Genomic DNA, 18,704 nt, shown 5'->3' with positions numbered 1-18,704 from the left:
TCTAGCGCCCGCACCGGCCATGCCGTAGCATACCGGTCGCAGGCTAATGGGAAGAGACAATGGGCACGGCACCGTAGACAGGAAAGATGAACTGCTGTCTACAGTACAACGCAGCACAACATGATGCAGCATAGCTCAACCGCCTCACTCTCTTCTGTTTTGATTCCATGCGGTGTAGTCGCAGCTTTGTCTGTTGTGCTTGTGGAGGTATGGCTTTTTCATGGTGCCACCACTGTCTCATCCTGCCAGCCATTTATTTACTGAGAAGTTAGAAAGTGCTTGCTTTGAAAATGGTGGTATTTCTCAGACAACTGTAGTTATACTGTCAGATAAGTTACTGTGCAGACAGCGCTACAGTATAAACCAAAGTTTTATTCCTGTTTTCTTTAAATCAGTGGCGCTCTAAGACATTTTTCTCAAGGTAAGTAATGTCTCTCGTTATGAAAAGCAAGACTTTCCAAACATTCTTGGTTTCTCTTTTGACATAATCTTGAATTCTGAGACACCACTCTACTCCGGAACCTTTCCTGAGTCATTTAATTCTATGAAAATTAACCAATGAAAATCAGACATTGCTTGTGAACCGTGGTTCAACAGAATTATTTAAAAAATACAATCATGAAACAGGCCTGGACAAAAATGATGGTTCCCTTAACTTAATATTTTGTTGCACAACCTTTTGAGGCAATCACTGCAATGAAACCATTTGTGTAACTGTCAGTGAGACTTCTGCACCTCTCAGCAGGTATTCTGGTCCACTCCTCATCAGCAGACTGCTCCAGTTGTCTCAGGTTTGAAGGTTCCTTCTCCAGACTCCATGTTTCAGCTCCTTCCACAGATGTTCAATAGGATTTAGATCAGGGCTCATAGAGGCCACTTCACAATAGTCCAATGTTTTCCTCTTAGCCATTCTTGGCTGTTTCTAGCTGTTTGTTTTGGCTCATTATCCTGTTGCAAGACCCATGACCTGCGACTGAGACCAAGCTTTCTGACACTGGGCAGCACATTTCTCTCTAGAATACCTTGATAGTCATGAGATTTCATTGTACCTGCACAGATTCCAGACACCCTGTACCAGATGCAGCAAAGCAGCCCCAGAACATAACAGAACCTCCTCCATGTTCCACAGTAGGACAGTGTTCTTTTCTTCATATGCTTCATTTCTGCGTCTGTGAACATAGAGCTGATAAGATAAGATAAGATAAGATAAAGTTCTTTATTTCTCCCCACTCCAGGGGAAATTTACATTGTTACAGCAGTTATGTACCATGTACCAAAAAGTTCCAGTTCCAGTCTCTGGTCCATGTTTAATGTGGTACACACCATGTCACCAAACAGCACAGTGACTACTGTAACCCTATAAATAAACTGACTGACTGATTACAAGTTTGTAGACACCTGTGATGCTAATTAGAGGACACACCTTGATTGAACATGTCCCTATGGTCACATTATTTTCAGTCTTTTCTAGGGGTACCATCATTTTTGTCCAGGCATGTTTCATGATTTTATTTTTTAAAATAATTCTGTTGAACCACAGTTCAAAAGCAATGCCTGATTTTCATTGGTTATTTTTCATAGAATTTTTGTTTATTATTAGTTCTGTCAGAATCAAATTATTCTGTGACCATTGTAGGTTTTTCTTTCATTAACCGAGGGGTACCAACAATTTTGTCCACGTGTGTATTTGCTGTGAGTTTAGCAAGTGCCTGCTATAAAAATGATGGTATTTCTCAGGCAAGAGTAGTTATGCTATCAGATAAATTACTGTGTAGACATTTTCACCAAAGTTGTATTCCTGTTTCTTTGAAGTAGTGGTAATTTAACTGGCATTTTTCTAGCTAAGTAGTGTCCCAGGTTATGGAAAGCACTACTTTCTAAATGATCTTGGTTTCTCATTTGACATAATCTTGAATGTCTGAGACACTAATCTGCTCCAAAACCTTTCCTGGGTCATTTAGTCCCCAAATCTTTTCTTAATACAGTAATCATGCAGACCTGGTCATGTTTATGTTTCAATAAGCTCTCATGAATAGGTGTTTAAGTGACAGACACAGCAGAAGGTAACGCTGCTGAGGACGGACTCCGTTTACCTCCTCAGGCTAATAGTGTTCTAACCGCTCCTCTCAGCACTGTGCCATCTAAGAGGCATCATGTCTCATGCACTTGTAGAGCCATATTCGACTGTCAGGGGCTTCCAAGACTGCAGATGACATTGTTTGTGTCCCCACAAAGTGGTCAAGATGCTTTTAACACAACCTCCTCTATTTGACTTTCCATGAGCACAACAAAGCACAGACAGCTCCTAAAGTAGCAATCTTCTTTTTGACAGTTACAGATATGGAATAAATAAAAAGGCAGAGCGTGGACAGCTTCGCCTGTCTGATCCAAACTCACACAGGACAGGATGAAGAAGGTACGAAGAGAGAGAGAGAGACTTGCAGAAACAGACCGATAGGATGGAGGAAGAAAAACAAAGTACAAGAAAGAGATTACTGAGACAGGTAGACAGGGAGGAAAGAACGAGGGAGAGTGAGCAGGAAAAGATTGCTCCCCAACTCCCTGCCGCCCACCACCCCATGTCTGTATTTATCAAAAGAATCGTCAGTATTAGCTCAGGAGTTGAAGCCTTTATCTCCCCGTGCAGGTGCCTTACGTCCTGGGGCCCCAGGGCTCTGCTGGCCTCGGCTAAGGTGGGCGTCTCAGAGAGACAACTGGCAGATTACAGTCCAGCAGGACGTTCACGGCTTCAGGTGGAAGGATCTATCCCGCTATCCTTTACTTCATCCCTTTTTCCCTTTATCACTAATGCCACGACTCCTCCAGCTGGGAGACATCAGAGCCAACAGAGGCCCGGATATGTAACACTTTTGATGAAGAAAGAAATATGTATATTAGGGATGTTCTGATCCAATATCAGGATCGAGGTGGATCGAGGCATTTTTTCAAACCTAAACCTGATCCTTGGTTTACATCTGATTTCACACAGGGGTCATAAAAGAAGAGCACAACTGGTGACAGGATGTTAGTGATACAAACTTTGCTTACTTTTCTTAATATTCCAGTGTATTCAATACACAGACCGAGCACAGTGGACTTCCATCCTCCATCCTCTTCCCTCTCCACACTACATTACAGATAGTGTACTATTGCAGCTTTAAAACAAGATTCATGACCACCCACACTATAGTTCAAAAGTTTGGGGTCACCCAGACAATTTCGTGATTAAAACTCCCACTTTTATCCATGTGCTAACATAACTGCACAAGGGTTTTCTAATCATCAATGAGCCTTTCAACACCATTAGCTAACACAATGTAGCATTAGAACACAGGAGTCATGGTTGCTGGAAATGTTCCTCTGTACTCCTATGGAGATATTACATTAAAAATCAGCTGTTTCCAGCTAGAATAGTCATTTACCACATTAACAATGTCTACACTGGATTTGTCATTCATTTAATGTTATCTTCATTGGAAAAAAATGCCTTTCTTTTAAAAATAAAGACATTTGTAAGTGACCCCAAACTTTTAAATGGTAGTGTATGTGACATTAGGGAACAGCTTGGATGCAGAAAGGCATTTATTCACTTATTTTTTTGTAATACATTGCAGGGCTATCCAGTAGTCACGTATAATCAATGGACTGCCTTTTCCAACTACTTGAAGTGTGTATTATGTTGGAAAATTAGATTGGATTGGGACTCAGCAGATACTAAACAATATATGACTCAGATTGAGGGCAAAAAATCTTGATCAGGACATCTCTGATGTGTATATATATATATATATATTATGGGTAAACAAATCAGAAAATGCTATTGATTTGCGAAATTGCAAAAAATAAATAACAGTGGGTTTGTCAGTGTTTTTAAGTAGTTCATTAAACATGAGTGGAACACTAATTTTCATTTGCACTGTGCTCTGTCCAGCATGTGGAACTTGCACATGTGGAACACATCTTATTATTTCTGTGCTGGGGAATAGCAAAATAAAACTCTGAGTTAACAGCTGAATTAAAGCGGTTTCTTTATGCAAACACTAGTATTATATTCATTACTCACTCCAAAAATATCATTTGGCTCCTGGAATTGGGAATTGACTTAAAGTTCAAAGTGAAAAAGGAGTGTGAGTGTTTATGAGTCAGAGGAAACAGAGTAATCCATATTTTCTTGTACCAGCCTGTCGAACACAACAGCCCCCTTGGTGACACTAGGTGCCAACCACACTCCCTGCGGTCTGCTAGTTGTTTGACTGCTAGAGCAAAGAATTGCTCAGCATCCTTATTTTCCGAGATAAGCTAATTAGAAAGTCAGAGAGCGTGGTGTAATGCAGCTGTTGGAGGCCGGAGTGCCATAGGGTGGAGTAATGGCCAGGACGGCTGCATGAGACGGAGTGCATCAACCAGCAGATGCCTCATGTAGCCCCGTATGGAGAGCAGTAATTGGAGAGGGCACAGTCAGACAGTGGAAGTGGAATTTTTCAACATGTCTGTGAAGTGTGCAACTTACCAATGTTTTCATTGTTTTATGTACAGATTGTCTTTAATTGTTTTGTTTCGAAAGCAAGATATAGAGAAAATGTCTTCCTCAATTGCCTTTGTGTGACCGTCAGTCCCCGGATATTATGACTCTGGGACTAGAGTATGTTTGGTATTTTTACTCAAACTGTTATTTTGTTATCAAAATATTGGATTGTTACATATTATGTAATTGATAGGGCTGTCCCAAACAAGTTTTTGCGACCCCCAGGTCATTTAGCATTTAGTATCTGTCAATTCCGACTCCTAGTCTGATACCATTTTACTTGATAATGGACACTTTAAGCACAGTATGTTGGTAAAAATCAGTCCACTGAATATGCTTGACAATAGAAGAGCTCTGTAACGCATTAAGAAACAAGAAAAACACTTTGAGAGTGCAGCACTCTGCCAAGGCTGCTCAGTTGTTGCATCATTTCCGACGGATAAGCCATCAGTGGTGGATTTGTAGTAGGATCACAATCATGTGATCGTCAGCAGGCAGCTGACGTAGTGTTCACTTGTTGTCATGGTTACAGTGACGTCGTTCCGCTATCTCAATGATACAGAACTTTTTAACAAATCGATGGATCCAGACTTTAAGTCACATCACTGCCAAAATCTAATGAGGTGGTGTTATGGCTGTGGTTTTGAACTGTTTTGTTGTCTGGGAGTGGGTGTTCTGTGTTTGTCTGTAGATCTTTGTCTCATCCTTGTTTTCTGTGTAAGTGGTCTGTTTCGTCCTGTTGGTTTGTAGTGGTCAAACGTGGTCAAACATATGCCGATTGTCACATAACTCCGCCGAGTTCCTCAACAGAGTAAAAAACCAAGTTGTTCCTTCATGTTCCATGGTCGATGTCTTAAATGTAGCGTGGACAATGTAGTGTAGTTGAGCAATTTCCTCTCTAGGATCAGTAAAATATATCTGATTCTGTTTACCATGACTCCACAAACTCCAAAAGATGGCGAAACCTGTATTCTCTACATGCATGTAAGAAAACGTATTGTAGATTGGCTGTAATACCTCGTTGCACCACCAGGTGGAGTCTCTTCCTGTTTACAACCCAAGAAAACAATCACTCGCACTCCAGGTGATTCTGTGATGGCAAGCAGAAAGCATGGCTGGGATTTTGCTTGTAAAGGGGCACCATGACAGAGATCTCTGTGATGCTTAGTGACGTCAGAACTAATGTGTTTACAACAAGTCAGGTTTTACTCGGACAGCGTTCCTTTATCTCAGTGGTACGTGTTGCAGAAATGCTTTTACAGTCATATCATGTATCCGCAGACTTAAACAATAGTATCAGTACAGGACAAATGTTTGCTGCCCTTACTGCTGCCGGTTATTGATTAAAAATTTTATTTTATCTTATTTTATTTAATTAGATTTTATTTGTTGACATGCTCTATTGTTCCTTTCTTTTAATTTGCTTTTATTCTAATTTTATTGTTTGATTTTAACTGGAAAGCACTTTGGTCACCTTTGAGTGTTGTAAAATGCTCTATAAATAAATATTGATTGATTGATTGATTGATTGATTGATTGATTGATTGATTGATTGATTGATTGATTGATTGATAATGATGCTGATTATTGATTAAGAAATGTATTCAGAATTTGCATCTCAAACATCCTGCCACAAATAGGCTTAGATTCATCCTCAAGCTCATACCGATAAAACAATACATTGATCAGCCCTGATCTCGACATTTGAAATGCGATTGCAACATCCTTTGTCAGCTTACTCTGAAAATTCCCACATTTATGAACCTGGGACCAGAGAATGTTTGTTGTGTTTACTCAGACACATAATTGGTTATCAAAAGAGTTGGTTGATTCACTTTGTGTTGTCAACAATTCGTTACAGCTCGACTATGTGCCATTTATATGTCAAATACATCACAACAAACCTGTCTGTGCAAAAATGAAAACCATAAAGCAATTAACTGACTTAACAGTGAAGCAGCATCCTCATTAACAGTCCTGCTTTATGTGTGGATGCTTAAAGTGTTTGATTACAAAACAGATGATTCATTTTACATGCATTTCTGACATTATGGCTAATTTAATCTCTGAACTGCATCTCTCCACATAATTTCTAGTTTATTAGATCTGTGATGTATAATATATTGGAAATGTTATGATGTGCTGTGTCTCTTTTAATTGACTTTCCACTTCTTCGTCAGCCAGTAGGTGTGTGGCTAAAAATAGCTACACCTCTAACTGAGCTAACAGATGAACAGTCAGAGTTGGAGGAAATGGGTTGCCAAACACTGCCTCTAAAGTTAGAACCAGCCAACCTTGATCAAGGGTAAATGCTTTTTCTTCCCTTTTTTCATAGGAGGCCACAAATAAAACTGAGGACTACTTTTCAGGCAGTTGTGCTGAGCTCCGAGTCGACAGTCAGTCAGTCAGTCAGTGAAGCAGTCAGTCAGGGCAATTTTGCTTTTCTGCCAAAATCTTTCCTGTAAGCGTGTGATGCAACAGCAAAGTGAAATTCTATTTGGAGATGTCTGCCTCTCCATCGGGGTGCATGTTAGCAGTAATTGTTCTGTCAATCAGCAGCACTCCGTCCTGCCTGCTTCCCCTGCCACCTGTTAAGTCCTGGCAGAGGGTGAGGGGTGAGGAGAGGTGAGGCAGGGTGAGGGAAGAGAAAGGATACCTCCAGTGCTCTGTGTGTCTCCTCTTGTTCACCTCTGGCTGTCTTTACAGTGTTATCTCCTCAACTCTTATACTTCCTGCCTGTTTATCCTCTTGTGTTTTCTTTCTCACCTCTTTTTTACTTGTTTACACTCTCTCTCTCTCTCTCTCTCTCTCTCTCTCTCTCTCTCTCTCTCTCTCTCTCTCTCTCTCTCTCTCTCTCTCTCTCTCTCTCTCTCTCTCTCTCTCTCTCTCTCTCTCTCTCTCTCTCTCTATATATATATATATATATATATACAGTGGGTACGGAAAGTATTCAGACCCCTTTAAATTTTTCACTCTTTGGTTCATTGCAGCCATTTGCTAAAATCAAAAAAGTTCATTTTATTTCTCATTAATGTACACTCAGCACCCTAAATATCACTGAAATATCACACGGTCATAAGTATTCAGACCCTTTGCTCAGTATTGAGTAGAAGCACCCTTTTGAGCTAGTACAGCCATGAGTCTTCTTGGGAATGATGCAACAAGTTTTTCACACCTGGATTTGGGGATCCTCTGCCATTCTTCCTTGCAGATCCTCTCCAGTTCTGTCAGGTTGGATGGTGAATGTTGGTGGACAGCCATTTTCAGATCTCTCCAGAGATGCTCAATTGGGTTTAGGTCAGGGCTCTGGCTGGGCCAGTCAAGAATGGTCACAGAGTTGTTCCGAAGCCACTCCTTTGTTATTTTAGCTGTGTGCTTAGGGTCATTGTCTTGTTGGAAGGTGAACCTTCGGCCCAGTCTGAGGTCCAGAGCACTCTGGAAGAGGTTTTCTTCCAGGATATCTCTGTACTTCACCGCATTCATCTTTCCTTCAATTGCAACCAGTCGTCCTGTCCCTGCAGCTGAAAAACACCCCCATAGCATGATGCTGCCACCACCATGTTTCACTGTTGGGATGGTATTGGGCAGGTGATGAGCAGTGCCTGGTTTTCTCCACACATACCGCTTAGAATTAACGCCAAAAAGTTCAATCTTGGTCTCATCAGACCAGAGAATCTTATTTCTCATAGTCTGGGAGTCCTTCATGTGTTTTTTGGCAAACTCTATGTGGGCTTTCATATGTCTTGCACTGAGGAGAGGCTTCCGTCGGGCCACTCTGCCATAAAGGCCCGACTGGTGGAGGGCTGCAGTGATAGTTGACTTTGTGGAACTTTCTCCCATCTCCCTGCTGCATCTCTGGAGCTCAGCCACGGTAATCTTTGGGTTCTTCTTTACCTCTCTCACCAAGGCTCTTCTCCCACAATTGCTCAGTTTGGCTGGACGGCCAGGTCTAGGAAGAGTTCTGGTCGTCCCAAACTTCTTCCATTTAAGGATTATGGAGGCCACTGTGCTCTTAGGAACCTTGAGTGCTGCAGAAATTCTTTTGTAACCTTGGCCAGATCTGTGCCTTGCCACAATTCTGTCTCTGAGCTCCTTGGGCAGTTCCTTCGACCTCATGATTCTCATTTGCTCTGACATGCACTGTGAGCTGTAAGGTCTTATATAGACAGGTGTGTGCCTTTCCTAATCAAGTCCAATCAGTTTAATTAAACACAGCTGGACTCCAATGAAGAAGTAGAACCATCTCAAGGAGGATCAGAAGAAATGGACCACAGGTGAGTTAAATATGAGTGTCACAGTAGAGGGTCTGGATACTTATGACCGTGTGATATTTCAGTTTTTCTTTTTTAATAAATTTGCAAAAATTTCTACATTTCTGTTTTTTTCTGTCAAGATAGGGTGCTAAGTGTACATTAATGAGAAATAAAATGAACTTTTTTGATTTTAGCAAATGGCTGCAATGAAACAAAGAGTGAAAAATTTAAAGGGGTCTGAATACTTTCCGTACCCACTGTATATATATATATATATATATATATATATATATATATATATATATATATATATATATATATATATATATATATATATATATATATATGTTCTCTTATTCTCCTTCTGTCACTCTTTTCTTCAGTGAAGGTGAATTCGACAGTGCTTTCCTGCTATCTCACCATAGTCAGTGCTATACTATTTGTTAATTGTTCTTCATACCTTCAGCTCCACTGGTAAACATGCACTAATAGTTTTTTTGGCCCTTGAAAGCAGTGCTGATACATCATTGCATACATGACACTGCATAGGTTTACATGGCAAACTTGCTAGCCAGCATTTTTCTTGTTGCCCGTTACCACTAAAGTGTTTCTCTTGTCATTGATTAAACTCCTAAAAACTGCTCTCAAATTACATATTTAGAAGCTGAGAATTATCCCTTCCTGCCTTAAAATGGCTTAGATGTAACTCTATATCGTTGCTTTTTTCAACAGCGCAGATTTATAAAGATTTGCTGCTGCTCGAGCATGCTAGCTCACCTACGATTCTGCACAAACACTGTAATATTGGAATATTCAGACAAAAATGTTAAACTGGACACTGATTCTGAAGAACAACAACAAATACATGGAAAACCTCAACCTGCAAGCTGACAGGAGTGGTTCCTTCAGTTTGTTACGTATGAAACTTTGGAAGTCTAAATCTGTGTTTTTGAGACTTTCATTGGTAAACTTTAAGGCAGAAATGCTTGTTTGTGGTGTTGAAAAAACATACCAAAAGAACCCAACCATTTTTGTTTAATTATAGATAATATGTAGTAAACCACAGAAAATGTATTGATTTGACTATCAATAATGTAAATAATGTCCACATGTACTTTTACTAATGGCAATTCTCTCTTTTACAATGTTTAACTACAAAATTACACAAATTTCCCTGTATTTAAATTAACAAAAAAAATTTAAAAATTAAATTATGTCACAAATATTTGACATTATTGGAAAAATAATCATGGGTTCCTATTTTTTCCCAACCGTTGTATGTTTATTATATTACAGAGTGATTTGGATTCGGATGTGGAAGATGAACTTTATTGACTCCCTACCAGGAAAATTCACATTACAGCAGCTACATACAAATGAGACATGGAAGAAGCAGGACGAGAAAACAAAAGTACAATCTAGCTTAAAAAAATCAGGTTTTAATAAAGACTATGTACACCATTTCCATGTACAGATGGGGCGTGATGAATTAATTTATGGATATGTATAGAACATCAATGAAATTACAGAAAAATTCTATGCTGCATGATTTCTACTAGTCCTGCTTATATTTTGCTGTCATGAGGTCTGTAGTATAAAGGAAATTGCACTTGTCGGCCTCGTTCAGAAACCTTTTATCCGACGCCACACACTCGGCTCCCATCCTGTGACTGCTGCAGTGCTGAGCTGGTCCGTTTGGGTCGAACACTGTGTGATGGTGGGGAGACGGTTCCCCTCCTGAGGACAGAGTGTCAGGCAGCCCACCAAAGACTGACTGACAGACTGTAAAGGTTGAGTCACAACCACAGCAGACCTCCTCTCCGACTCCTCCCCACGAGTCCACACTCTCCTCTCCTCCCCTGCCAGCCGAACCACTTGCACAATTAACCGTGTGGTGTGCCTTAATAATAGACCTTTTAATTGTCGACAAATGAAGAGTGATGTAAAATAGCTAATAGCTGGTGCTAATTAATAGGGGAATTGAGCGCTTGTTAATTAAGGGCAAACAGGACAAGGACCGACTCGGGTAATTTGAGCAATAAAACCGAGACTAACGATTGATTTCCAAACAGACTCGCTTCATAAAAACATCAAGCGACCCCCAGTTTGCCATTTGAAAGCGCTTGCATCTCCCATCCTAGCCTTTAGCGCCATGTCCTCTGGCCACAGACACACATGCATAAAGGAAGTATACACAGAGGAAATATAAACAGGAATATCTGAGCTTCCTACATACGAGTCCCCACAGACGAGATGCAGCAAGACAAATCCCAACTATATAGCGTTTTCACAACGTAATAACAAAGATTTTAGCCACAACAAGTGTCTCAGTGGAATGATTCCATGTCTGATTTGCTTGTTTTGTGTTTAAACACAATAAACTTTAAAAGACGAAGGTTTTGCTGTGGTTTCTGTGATTTGTTTCAACATAGTGTTATTTTACAGGTTTTTCCTGTTTTGTTAAATTATAGACAAAATCTAGTAAAATCACAGAAAATATTTGATTTCATTTAAAAAGATGTATTTACATGTCACCCATAAACACAACAGTTAAAAACTGTAAATAAAGTCAACATAATTTATTTTTTAATTTACAAAAGGTAGTTCTCTTTCTTACAATATTTGACCATAAAGTTACTCTTTTTTTTCTATTTAAAAATCATTTGCTATTGTTTGAAAGAAAATTATGTATATTCCAGACTGAAAAATCAGTCTGGTTCAGGCATATGGGTTCTCTAAAGTGTCTCGAGACAATTTGACTGTAATTGGCACTATATAAATAAAATTGAATTGAATTGAATTGAATTGAATTGAAGAATGGTAAATAAAATGGTACTAGACTGTCATTTTACAAAATTTCCTTGTATTGTTTAACTTTAGACAATATGTAGTAAATCATAAAAAAGTATTGATTTACATGTCAACTGTCAGAAATGTAAATAATGTCCACATATACTTTTCCTTTTTGCAGTGTTTCCTCTAAAATTACACAAATTTCATTGTATATTTGACATTATTGGAAAGAAAAATTATGTATATTAAATTTTGAAAAGTGATAAATGATGTTCTTAAATGTTAAGTGACAAATTCTCCCTGTTTTGTTAACTTGCTGACAATATGTAGTGAAAATCACTGAAAAATAAGTATTAATCTACATGCTGACTGTCAAAAAAATTGACAAAACTGTAAAATAACACATTATTTTAAATTTATTTGACATTATTGGGCAGCAAAATTATATATATATTACAGATCAAAAAAGTAAAATAGTTATGTGACTGATTTGTTAAATTGTAGATAATATAGTAAAACTTAAGTATATATCAAGTATGAAATATTAATTTACATGTTGACTGTAAAAAAAAAATGGGGCAAAATGTACATAATGTCCACACCATACATTACACTGCTTTACTGTATTCAAATCCCCAAAAATATGATTATTTTACTGGTATTTGCAGTTATTTTTACGGTTTTTGAACGTTACAGTATTCCACAGTTGTTAACGTACATTTTCTGGCCCCTTTGCTGCCAGATTTTCAGAGTTTTTTCACCCATTTTTTTAACAGTGTGCATTAAAATGAATAAATTCCTTCTCTAGTTGATTGCACAGAAACCAATTTATGTTGATATTTAGCACTGGAGTGTTCTGCCTCGCCTATTTCCCTTGAATTTCCACGTTCACCATCTTCTTCCTGAGACCAGGGGAGCTCTACTGTCTCCTCACATCCATGTTTCTCAATTGTAAAGCTTTACTGCAATGTTCAAGTGTAACATAATTTTTATTACACCTATAGTGTGCCCGCGGCCCTCTATCTCTGTGTGTTTAATTTAAAGCAGAGTCTACGTTTCCTCAGCCTCAATCCCATTTTGGAGAGAGAACCATCCAAGGGGTTTTCAAATAAGATTCTTAGATTAAAAAAAAAAAAAAAAAAAAAAGTTATATAGGATGTTCTCTTTCTGTCAACATTGTGTGTGATAAGGGAGATGGACAAAATCTTTTAATAAAACCAAGCATAGAAGTAAGTGAGAGCAAGACACACACACCTAATTATCTGTCACTGGCCTGTCTGCTAAGAATAAACAGACTGATGTATGAATCCCAGCGAATAACTCATGTCCTTCTGCTGCAGAAACCACAATCTGGAGTCACTGTTGGTGTTGCGGCTGCAGTTACTTCCCTCTCCACCTCGCTCCAGTTGTCTTGAGAGAGGATAGTGATCACAAAGCTCGGGGTTTATTAGATGAAATAGCACCTCTCTCAATTTCCACTTTTCCCTTCCATCTGGGAGTTTTCTTTTCTTCCGTGTAGGACTGGGAAGACGCTCCAATCAGAACAATCAACAGCACGTGCGGCTTCCTTGTTCGCAGAAACTCATTAGTATGCTGCCAGAGGTGGTGAAAGAGGATTATGTGGGAGAAATAATAGGACAAAATGTAGCAAATAGATTAATAATCTTTTGGATGAGGATAAGGATGTGTGCAATGTGTCTGTGAGTGCACACAATAGCACATATATTTTTGGAGAGCGTGAGAGCATTACAACAGAGAGGCAACTTGCCTCTGACTCTCCATTCAACCCACAAAATGACTTACCTGGACAGTTTTATGTTTGCCTGGAGGAGAATTAAAAAGGCACTTCATTTCCCCTTTTACAGGCTGGGTACGCATGTCAGCGCAGCCCTCCCTGAAAGCGCTCTAATCTCAATGCTTTTGTCAGGGGAGATTTGGTAGATTGCAGTAGGCAGAGGTACAAATTGGTTGTGTCATCTTATAATGAACTAGGTGAGGCGTTGTAGTTTTTCTGCAGCTAACAGTCCCCTGATTACTGTACTGTAAGTCCCTGCTGCTTTTACTGTTGTAGGCAGAGGACCTGACCTTCACCTCGCTTTGTTCGGGAAGCCTGATCTCGTGAACGCTGCAAAATGTTTTGCCGTAGTAAGCCCGGTGCGATGCGAGGGAAACTCTCCAGCAGCTTGTTACACAGTAATTTCATACACATGCAGTAGGCCTCGTAGATCCAGGCTGGATTTACATCGCTTATATAGCAGCCGGGCCTGCGTGCTGTGCAGAATACTGTGAGGTGTTTTGTGCGTCGATGCTCGGCTATAGGCGCTTTGAAGCTTATTGAGTTTGCTCAGCACGATGCCGCTTTGACCCCCTGACTCCAACTAAGGGATTATGGGTATCTCAGCAATTCCACAAAGCCACGCTGTCAGGTGTTTACGGGACATATTAGGACGCTCTGTAGGACTGGTTGGTATCTGCATGCTGCCCAAGACAGGAATCTCTAAGGGTGTGCATGTGACTGAATCTCTAATGAAGCCAAATGGCTCAGCTAAGTCAACAGTGGTGGAGCACATTCCAATTCCACAGACGCTTAAAATGAAAAGAGTTGTTGGACCAGATTTTATTGTTTGAATTTGTAACACACTACTGAATTAGTTTTAATTAAGTCACATTAATGCCACTGGTTTAAGTTAGATGTGCTTAAATCCTTGGATTACTCTCCAATGAACAGTTTCCATTGCTGGAGATTTATTTTAAGAAAAATCAACTTGAGTTTACCCATTTTTCCAACCCTAACTTTTGCTTTACACAAACATTATATGTAAAATATGATTTTTTTCAAGTGTATTTGAGCTGTAGTTGAAGAAATGTTCCAAATAAATCTTACTTTTGTTTTTGCTTTTGTGGAGGTAGTTTCCTCTTGTGGATTCTATTAATTGGAAATTACTTTCTGATCCTTGAAAATTTCATTCAAATTTCAGTGAAAGTGCAAAAAATAGGTTTAGCATTGTTCATCTGATATCCACATTTCTTTAGTTTTCTCTGCTGCAACTCAAGGGATTCTTAACTTGGAAAAATTAGAAACTTCTGTTTGATTTTCAGTTGCAGCAATGTTCATTTGAGGGGAATCAATTGAGTCTAACTTAAACCAGTGGCATTATTATGAACTGTTAACTTAATTTTTCATTAATTTTGGTTTTACGGGCTCATTTAAGTTGGTCAAACAATTCTCTTTTCTGTTATTCTACTCAAAGAGGTCAATGGAGGAGTCAGGCAAAAAAAAAAAAAAAAACGGAAAACACAGACCTCAAATGCAATGCTAAAAGACTAGTAAGCTTAATTTTCACACTTTCAACAACATTAGAACATCGTTGGACAATGTGTCATTTCAATCTGATAGAATCACCAAAACTACTATAGACTACCATCGCCATGCTAGAAAGGTAAATGAGATTCATTTGAAAGAGTACATCACTGCAGTTTTTTTGCAGTACATCATATCTAGCATCTTCAGCCAGCTGGCCCACAACAATATTCTCCTCTTTCTATTCAAAATGGAGTCATGGAGAAATCCTTCTTGTCCCCTAATTGCATTTCCCTCTCCTCGACAATGTTCTCATTCTGCTCTTGTTGATACATCAACTCAGTCTGTGTAGATTCGTGTCAGAGTGAGCAAACACTCAGATAGGCACAGCCTCCATTAGCTCTGGACCAGTCCTCTGTCTCAGCTAGCTGTCACCGGAGCATCTCCCTCCAATACTTTGTCAGGAGACTTCCACCGATGTGTTGCTCGTATGATTTTGTGGAAACAGTTCTCGTGTCTGTGCAGCTCGAGTGTGTTTGGGTGTCAGAGAAGTGAGCGGTGAAATGGTGTGTGAAGTTCAGGGGATTGGACTGTCTCAAAACGCATGACTGTGATTTAATTACTGCAGCGGAGTTAAAGTTACAAGAGCAAAAACACGCAGGGAGAAGGAGAAAGATCCAAGGATGGCAAGTTGACGGAATAGTGATTTATTTTCCCTCCCTCTCCCGACATGTGAGCGTAGGCAGCTGTCCATGTAATATTACACCAGGGACATGCAGCTATGCATTCACACTTATTGCACACATTATTATTGTTGATATAGTATTTTTTATAAAGCTGCCATTCGATTCTTTTGGGCATATGTTGGGAATCAGAGAACTTGTTTGTGAGTTGGAGACAAGAATCGGAGGAGATTTTTGTTGAGATACACTGTCAAAAAGTAGCCATCAAGTAGTTAAACTCACCAGATGTAGGTAGAAGTCTGCAATTTCAGGCTGTTTAGTTCTCACCTTTCACTGTCTGCATGTCACTGTTTTAAAATTCCTCTCACAACAGGAATCAACAATCTTTGTGCACACTAAAAATAGTAAGTTGTACTGATGATTTGGACCGTGCAGTAAGACAGGCTTGTGTGAGTGTTGTAAAGACTGTTTTAGGAAAGTATTTTATTTATTATTACTATTCTAACTGTTAAGCCCTATCTTCTCCAGTGGCGCCTTATCATGACTGACCCTGCACTGGGACCCAAGCTGGGATATGCAAAAAGAGAAGTTCACTGTGCCATAATTTATTTGTGACCAATAAAGCCCTCCTCTTCTTCAGTCTAACGGGGGCAATCTTGTGTATTTGCCTATTAGTTATGAAAAACAGGACCAGATGAAAGCCTGGCGACAGCTTACACCGGACATGTTTCAAGTACAGACAAATAAACAGACCTTCCACCTGTATTCTGTTGTCAACAGATTTCTTGAAGTTGTTGTTGTTGGCAATGATAGATTAAGGACTGTCCTACAAACATCTATATTTCAAGACCAACTGGTGAGGATCGCTGTGGACGAAGTACATATTGGTCTACTGCTAGTGAATCATGGATGGTTTTAATGAGTCCAGTTAATCCCTCCAGAGCTAAAGTTCAGTTCGTTGGACACCGATTATCAACTTATGTCTCTTTTATTGGTAAAAGTCAGTTGACAGTCATCTTTTATTGGATTTTTTTGTGTGAGAAATTACCCTTTATAATGATGAAGTTTCACATGTGAAACAAACATCACACCTATGACCTGGATTCCAAAATGCACTTTAAGGACTGAGGATTGAAAACGCTTGATGGAGAACCCATGAGTGAGGATATACATGTGTATCCTGTCTTTCTGCACCCGTGACGTATAGGAAAAAGAAGATAACTGATAAACTGTAGTTACGTGCAGCTATTTTGCATTGTTGTAAACTTTGTGTTTTCTTGTTCTTATTGTGTCTTTTGTTGCTGAAAGAGTTAATTTAATGAAGGGCGATGAGCTGATGGAAACGTTCCCAGTTTAGCATCAACATGTGAAATCTAAACTCTTTCATTTCTGAGAGGATGTGATGCTAATATTTCCTGGATCGCTCAGTTTCTTCTCTGTTTTAACCATCTCGTTCTGCAGTTCAGTTTCCAGTAGTTTACCATACAGAACAGCAAGAACTAGAAATAATAAGTTGTCCATATGCAGCTTCAAGTCATCTCAAACTCTGGAAGAACAAAAGTGCAGCAGGAACCACACACAGTGAGAATGTACAAACCATGTCGTCAGCAGGACGGACAGATGTGCGTATTTGAGATATATCATTTAATATTAATATGTCTGTCTCTGTTTGTACAGTACTATTGTATTTTATGCTTCACACTTTAAAATCAGAATGTAAGACTTGTACATTCTCGTCACATACCGTGACTTAAAGATCATAAAATGCAGTGGTGGGTTAAAACAAAACAAAGGACAGATGTGTTGTATTTAAGTGACATCTCTTTAAACTGACAACTTCAAGGCAAGGACGTCTCATTTTGTTAAAAACCTGTTGCTTCGACTCCTCTCTTTTCTTCCGTTTGAATCTCTGGTGGGAGGGAATAAGATGCGAGGAGGAATCAAGGATGTGCACTTAGTGGAATTAGATACACCATGCAGTGTTTAGCCCAATATGACTTTCAGAAGGTTTAAAGAAGTATAAACAAGCCAGAGCTTTATTTATTTATATTTTTTCTGTAGCAGATTGTGAGTTAGACTAGACATCAGCTGACTACTCAAGACACGTTACAAATATCTGATATTTTAGCATCAGATGAGCCGCAGCCTGAATGTTGTTTGGGTGTCTGGTTGTGGCGATGTTTCAAGTTGTCTCTCTGTCCATTTGTAAAATAGCCATTTACCAAAATAAAAAAAATAAAAAAATCTCCCTGCATCCCTGTCCACTTCACGACACAGGATAAAAGCTTAAGCTGACAGCACAAACTGCCGTCCACCAGCAGAGCTATTGTTGTCCTATAGAGAGAGCGATGCCACCCAGCCAAGTGCTGTGTGTGTGTGTGTGTGTGTGTGCGCGCGCGCGTGTGTGTGTGTGTGTGTGTGTGTGTGTGTGTGTGTGTGTGTGTGTGCGTGCGTGTGTGTTTGTTTGTGTGTGTGTGCTTTTGCCTCTGTGGCCTCTGGGTGTGCGTGCAACACGCACACACATCCTCCTCTGTGAATGTGTGCATCTGTTTGGACTCGCTCGTGTTTGTGTTTGTCAGCAAGTTTGTTGACAACACTGTAGGACATCAGGGTGGGATTGCTCTGAATGTGAGGAAACGGCTCATCTGAATATAGATGGGTCCCATCTGGAGGCGCTTGGCTTTGGCCCTTCATAATTTTGTAAGCAGCTAAGCATCTGGGGCCCACTAATGAAACTGAAGGCAGAGGAAAGGGCCCTGGGCTGCCGCTGGGCTGCCCGTCGCTGCGAGGGGACGGAGGAAAGGAATGAGGACGAGTGGAAGAATGGATGGAGGGAGGCTCGAGCTGGGAGGAAAGAGTGTGCAGAGAATATTGGAGGTCTTAAAGAGACCTCGATGGCTCCTCAGAGACAACAGGCAAGAAAGCCAAGTAGGCCATTAGAAAACTGAGTCATAAAATGAAGACAGTGGTGTCTTTATTGTGGCCCATTAACTTGGATGTTCATGTGGAGATCGCTGCTCTATGTGCCACTGTAATGAGCAACATAACGATGCCCCGGCATAGACTGATGCACTGTTAAAAAAAAAAAAAAAACAGGAAAAGAACACTCTGATTAAGTAGAATTATGTTAACTACTAGCACCAGCTTTT

At 39.7% G+C, this 18,704-nt stretch overlaps 1 protein-coding gene across 1 annotated transcript in view; it reads left to right on the top strand.

Annotated features, from left to right (window-relative positions):
* agbl4 (AGBL carboxypeptidase 4) overlaps positions 1–18,704 on the top strand; it is a 439,604-nt gene that overhangs the window by 149,485 nt on the left and 271,415 nt on the right. The window lies entirely within an intron of this gene.

Source organism: Amphiprion ocellaris, chromosome 2 (assembly GCF_022539595.1).
Source record: "Amphiprion ocellaris isolate individual 3 ecotype Okinawa chromosome 2, ASM2253959v1, whole genome shotgun sequence".
Lineage (NCBI taxonomy): Eukaryota > Metazoa > Chordata > Actinopteri > Pomacentridae > Amphiprion > Amphiprion ocellaris.
The sequence above is the reverse complement of the archived record's forward strand: the minus strand, read 5'-3'. Positions and strand labels throughout refer to the sequence as shown.